Raw genomic sequence first — 7281 nt, forward strand, 5'->3', positions numbered from 1 at the left:
TCTCCAGGTATTTTGGTATAATTTACCTGCAGCCTGATTAAGTTCCTTATTTAGCAACAAATTCTCTCAGCCTTCATGTATATGAAAATGTTTTAATTTCACCTGTATTTTTGAAGGATTTTTTTCCTGGCTATGGAAGAAGGACTAACAGAAAAAAATTTTGTCTTTATTTTCTTTTTTCTTCTGATCTCTATAGTTTTTTTCTGTGTATATTATTCATCTTTATTTTTTCTGTCCTCAAGATTTTTCTCTTTGTCTTTTACTTTTAAAGATTTGACTATGCTGTTCCTAATATGTCTTTCCTTTGCTTTTAACTTTTTTGAGATTCACTGAACTTCTTAGATTTTTGGTTGATATTTAACACCAAATTTGGAAAATGTTCTGCCATCATGGTCCTTATTTTTTTCTGACCTACTCTTTCCTTCTGGGATTCCAGTGATACGTTTGTGAGATCTTATATTGTCGCACGTGCCATGGAGGTGCTCTTTATTATTATTAATCCATCTCTTTTTGTGTCATTTCTTCAGATTTAATAATTTCTGGCAATCAGACTCCAGGTTCAGTTTCTTTATTCTACAATCTTCAATCTGCTTTTAGGCCTGCCCAGGGAAGCCTCCTTCTTCTTACACATAACACTAAACTGGCTATGCATGTATTTATGAAGTAGTGACATGACAATGCCACCACCAAATGTTACACTACAACAGAATTTTCAGCCTCAGAATTATTGATATGTCTGGCTAGATAACAAGGGACTGTCCTGTGTACTGTAGAAAGTACAGCAGCCCTACTTGGCCCTTCTGTGCTAGGTGCCTGTACCAACCCCTCCCTCTGTTGTGACAGTCAAAAATGTATCCAGATGGTTCCAAATGGTCTCTCAGAGAACACCACCTTCAGTTGAGCACCACTAAATGGTAATTTTTTTCTTATTTCTGTTCATAACTGTATATTCATTGAGGAAATATTTGATTTTCAAAAATAAGAAAAATTAAATCTAATCATGTGGTGTATAACAAAGTCAAGGCACAAGTTTGAATTACATATTTAAGCAACTAACTTGACTTATAGAACCATGTCTTGTGGAGCAATTACTTCAAAATGACTTCCATGATGCATTCAGTATGGGACTAGAAAGCACCTAACCACATCTTTTAACTTCAATCGATTTCAAATATGCCAAATGCAAAAAATACTGCTAACTATACATGTGCGTTAAATTCACAACTCTTTTCTTCATAATCTGGCTTTGAAATTTTAGTGCAAAGGAAATGCTGGGATGTCCAAACTTAGCATATGACCTTCTGCAAACTGCTGTGCTTGCTGCCAAGCTGTGCATCTGTGGATATGCCCAGATGGCTGTATCGTAGCTATTTAAATTGGGGAATCTGTAGTAAGAAGTCACCACTTATTTAACCTGCTTTTCTGGGATACTTAGCATACAAATTTGGTTTAAAATTCTAGGACTTTTGTGATCATGTATGCTTGTGACTAGTGTGGGTGGGTGAGTGAGTGAGTGAGTGTGTGTGTGTGTGTGTGTGTGTGTGTGTGTGTGTGCACGCGTGTTCACACTGATGTGTTTATTGGAGATATGTGTTATATCTGCTATCTCCCAATTTCGTCTATTTTGTCAGTATAGATTTTAATTTGATTTTGTTAGCTGGGAAAGGACATTAACTGCCCTTTTAAATTAAGTACATTTCTGGTAACTAGAGTTTGTGTGTATGTAGGCATTGATATATGTTTGCTGATAGTATGATAATAATAATGAGAAGGAAAAAGAATAAGCTTTAAACAACATAAATTATATACTACTCAATAAGGAAAAGAAAGACAGATTATGGGCAACTCGGGTAATGGCTTCCTTTGTGATTGTCCTATTAGAACCCAACTGATACCCCATTTAAGAGAAAGGTACAAGTAGAACATAAAAATAAAATGCATACCATTCAAGCTACAAAAAAAATAGAAAACAAAAGGTAAAATTAGCTTAAAGTAGTCATCTGCACTATAACCTTTTTTTAAAATGACATAATATTCAGGAATTAACTGAAAGTGTGCATATAAATATATGAAGAGTAGAAATAAATATATTATATATATATATATATATACAGTAGAAAGGCTGGGATACACATATGTAAAACTATGTAGATATATAAGCATATTTATCTATGTATCTCCAGATTTTCTGTTTCTTGACAGTCCTCTATCAAATGTTAATCAGAAAAGACAAAAGGAAAATAATGTATTACCAAATATAAAGAGTAATTTATTTCTTAAAAGTTAACATGGTAAAAAATAAGATGTACATTTTAAGTGAGTAAATACAATCTGATACTTTAAACTTTTAAATAAGTACTATTAATACATACTAAATATATATTTCACGTTGAATAGAGAACACTGGCATTTAGTGATTCTAAATAGTTTTTTTCCTCATGAGCTATGATATTCCATATCCTATGTATGAATTGTCATAATGAGTTTTAAAAACAGTCATTTACCAACCTGTTTGAAACAAATCAGAAGTTACATAGCAACAAGGCATCTAAATACTTTTGATCTGACATTTTACTAAGTAATATTCTATCAGATATAAATAATATTGGATAGAGTATCTCATTAATTATGTTTAACACCTTTATTGTGGTATGAGTCTTGTACAGTAAACTATACATATTTCAGACGTATAATTTGATGAATTTTGATAGACGTATACACCAGTGAAACTACCACAAGATAGCTAACAATTCCATTACTCCCCAAGAGGTGCAGATTTCAAATTTCCAATCTATCCCTTCCCACTTCTTTTACCTGTCATTCTAAGTCAAGTAAGTCAGAAAGAGAAAGAAAAACACCATATGATATGGCTTACTTGTGGAATCTAAAAAAAAAAAAAAAAGACACAAATGAACTTATCTACAAAATGTAGAAAGACCTCACAGACATCTCATGATTATTTTTAGTTGATAACTATAAAGAAAATGTTTGACAAGATTTAGTAATATCTCTAGAATACTCACAGAACAATGAGTAACATTCATTATACTTATAGCATACAAACTTCTAATTGTCATTCCACAAAGTGGAATTTTTTATATCTCTCTATATTAAACGGAAAGCCCCCTTCCTGATCATGATCAAGGTTAAACTGAGTCTGAATGGCTACTCTGGTATAGAAATAGAAACAGCCTTGGATTAGATTCAGATCCTCTGGGTTCAAGTTTAATTTTTACCACCTAACATCTAAGTAATTGTTTCAATAAGAACTTAACCCATAGCAGAAACCACTTGAATATTTAAAACAATGAGGTTTTAAATCTGCAAATGTGGCTACATGCATGATGAGGGAGACATGAAGCCAGAAAGGGGAAAGTAAGGTACCCTGCAATGAATCTGAACATAAAATTACCAGAAATCCAAGACCAGAAGGTCCAAGGGAGGGAGTAGTGCTACTAGAGTGCAGAGTACAGATCACTCAGGTAATGTAACAATAGAGCCGTCCTGTTCAGTGGCAGTTGGAAATATAAGATGTAGCAGATGGTGGAAATGGAAGGAGAGAAAGGAGTGGCAAAGAAGGAGGGGGGCAGAAATAACTTGGATTGTCTCTCTCCTCTACCCTCCCAGTATTGCCCCATTGCCTGATCCCATCCAGAACCCAGGCGACAGTGGAGTGTGGGAATGTGTTCTTTAGGTCAGCCTTAGCAATGCAGGAGAGGACAGGGGGAGGCAAGGACGGATGTGAGGGAGAAACTCGGTCAGTTATCGCCAACAGTTTTCCCACCTGTTAAACAAGAATTATAATAACCATCTCAAAAGTTTACTGTCAAGATTCATTTAAAACACTGTGCTGGGCTTTGAAAAGCAACATGCTTGTAAAAGTTACTATTATTACTAGAAAGAATCCAGCAATTCCAGGGCTTAAGTGTTCTTCCTTTTGGTTACCTTATAGCTTTGGATATGTTACCTACCTGTGATAATCAGTTAGACTCCAAAATAGGGATTAGTCTTTTTGAGCCTTAGAAAGGTCATTGGAAATCTCTAATAATTTGACACACTAAAGTGTGAAAAGATTTGCATTCCTAAAAAGAAAGGTTGAGGTTTCCACTTTCAGAATGTCTACATGAGGAGCTCTGTGGATCCACTCTCCATAAAAACTGGTGAAATTATTTTAAAGAAGTAATCTCTTGAAATGGTCCTAATAATAGACAATAAATAAGGAAATACTTATTCAAGAAGATCTACTAACACTGCAGTTTTACTGGGCATCTGAACCACAGCCTTCTCTCTCCCTCTTTTCCCCCAGCTCATTTTGATGGAAACTCCACCCTAGGTAGGAGAAGCCAGAAACACAGGGCTTCCTCTATCCCCAGTTCCCAGTCAAGAGTGGGGCATCAATATTTCACATTATGTCTCCTAGTTACCTGTTACAGACCTAAATTCACAGCCAAGAGGCAGGTTAGTCTAAGAGAAAATCACTGTTATCCCATGGTGACTGTGCATGTTCAAGTCTACACCCCTAGGGAACATTAGAGTCTCCACACTGTTGCGGAAATAGACTGCACTAATTAATCAAGCCAGTCACTAAACAAACAAGCAAGCAAACAACAATAACAAGCCCTGGGTAGAAGGGGACTAATACTTAGGTTTGCTAAAATATATTTTCTAAAATATCTAGTTTTCAACAACAAATATTTATAAGGCATGCAAAGAAACAGGAATTTCTGACATAGGAAGAAACAAAAACAAAAACAAAAGCCCTGCCTGTGAGAGTAACCAGAAGTCAGATTTAACAAAGACTTCAAAGGAGCCATTGTAAATATTTTCAAAGAAGTACAGGAAATTGTTAAAAGCAAAAGACGAAATGATGATAAAGTCTTACTGAATAGAGAATATCAATTCAAAAGAGATGGAAATTATTGAAAGAAAAAAAGAAGAACCAAATGGAAATACTGGAATTCAAAGGTAAATAAAGTGGGAAAAAAAAACAAAACCCAAAAGTCACCAGAGGGGCTCAATAGTAGATTTGAATTGTACAGAGAAAGAATTAGTGAACCTGAAGATAGATTGATGGAGATTATGCAATCTGAAGAACAGAGAGAAAGGATTGAAGAAAAAAGAATGAAGCCTCAGAGAAACGTGGGACCCCATTAAGTGTAGGGCCAACATGTACTTAATGGGAGAGCCAGAAAGAGAGGAGTGAGAAAAAAGTATTCAAAAAATAATGGCTTATTTCTTTTGAAGTTTGATGGAAACTATTAATCTACAGAGATAGTAAGAAGCATGTGGAGAGATTGGTCCTCTCATACACTGCTGGTGGGAATGTAAACTTTTTAAAAGACAATTTTTAAGAACGGTATAAAAAAAAGACACTTAGTAAAACAGTATTAAATATAGACTCATCGTTTGGCCCAGTATATACATAGGAGAAATAAAAACATGCCTCCACAAAAATTTGTATGCCAATGTTCATAGCAACATTATTCAGAATACACAAAAGGTGAAAAAAGCCCAATACCCATCAACTGATAAATGGATAAACAAAATGTGGTTTATCCACGTACTAGATTGCCATTCAGCCATAAAAATAAAGTACTGATACATGCTACAACATAAATAACCTTGAAAATACACTAAAAGAAATAAGCCAGTCCCAAATACCACATATTATATGATTTTATTGATAATGAATGTCCAGAAGTAGGAAAACTGTGAAGATGAAAATTAGACTAGTTGTTGGTTACCAAGGGCTGGGAGGTGATAGTTAAAAGGATACAGTGTTTGGTGTTGGGGTGATAAAAATATTTTGAATTAAATGAAAATATTTTGAATGATGACAGTTGCATAATTCTATGAATAAACTAAATTCTAATATTAAACTGAATACTAAATTAATACTAAATACACCGAGTTATAGATTTCAAATGGATAAATTTAATGGTCAATGGATTAAATCTCAGTAACCAGTTCTCCCGCCCCCAATAGGTTGAGTCACACTTCCATAATTTTTAGGGAACTATAAACATAAAGTAGAAATATTTGTCACTACTGTCCTCTTATAATTTTTTGAAGTATAAATCATTTTCAAAGGGCAGAAAAATAGTGGCTACTTAGGTGATTTTTAATTTAAACATGTAATATATACACTGTCCTGCATTTCTCTGCTACTGATTTTTATACTTTTTAGAACTAGACTTTTTTCACTAAAACAGTTCAAACATCTGAACTTGACATACCTAATTTTTGCAAAAATGAGAGAAATAGACAAAATTTCTAGGCATGCCAACTTTCAATTTTGATCCCTTTCCCTGCATTTGAGAATGTGTTTTCTTGTAGTCAAAGCAAGAATAAGCAGCTTTAATTTGCATTTGCTGGCTTTCACAAGCATGCACCCTAACCTTAACATCTCTTAAGTAGAGTTTATTTTGCAGAGGATCTGTTTATCTAGCATTAGTACACGACAAAAACAGGAGTGTAATAAGAATGCATAAGTTTGAAATGCATAGTGCGTAACTGAATATTTGAAAATGTCTTAAAGCAGTGGAGCAATTTGATCCTTATAATCCAGTTTACTTTTTTTTTTTCCCTGAGAGAAAAGGGCATGCTTATCTAGGATTTATTTCATCTGCAATTTTCACGTGACAAAATTTACTTTTAAGTTTAAAATGATGTTGTTTTGGTCCCTGGTGTCTGAGTGTGATGAGAGCTAGAAAAGCAGACAGAACTCCTAATGTCTAATCTTGGCATGGCATTTGCTTTCCATTTTCTTTAGTGTGCACTAGTGGGATATTACTGAATGTTAAAATCTTGGCAGAGTCACTAGTGTGTAGAGTTTCTTTTGTGAAGTGGGAAATGAAGCCCAGTAAAGTTTATCTATTTTTAAAATTATTGCTGATTAGTTTTTATGTCTTTTTTTATCATTGAATTTTCTCTTTGACTATGTATAGCCTAAAGAACACAGAACCCCACTAAACAGATGTAGGAATATACTGTTTCTCCTAGGTGAAAGATATGAACCTCCATCTTTGTCCTTGGTGAATGCATTGCATTCTTCTCAACAGTTAACATAGTGGCCCCCAAGTATACATTGCTCAGTGTCACCGCACTCTGTCCTTTTCCCCTATCTTCATAAACCCTTTTATTTTTCACCTGAACAAGTGTTACATCCTATTTCTCACATGACTCATCACACACTAATTCTTACTCTACTGGACCTGGGTATTTCTCATCAGCTTTTTAAAACCCTGAGTCTACCAAATTTGCAACAATGTTTTAAAAAAT

Source organism: Camelus ferus, chromosome 2 (genome assembly GCF_009834535.1).
Source record: "Camelus ferus isolate YT-003-E chromosome 2, BCGSAC_Cfer_1.0, whole genome shotgun sequence".
NCBI classification, from domain to species: domain Eukaryota; kingdom Metazoa; phylum Chordata; class Mammalia; order Artiodactyla; family Camelidae; genus Camelus; species Camelus ferus.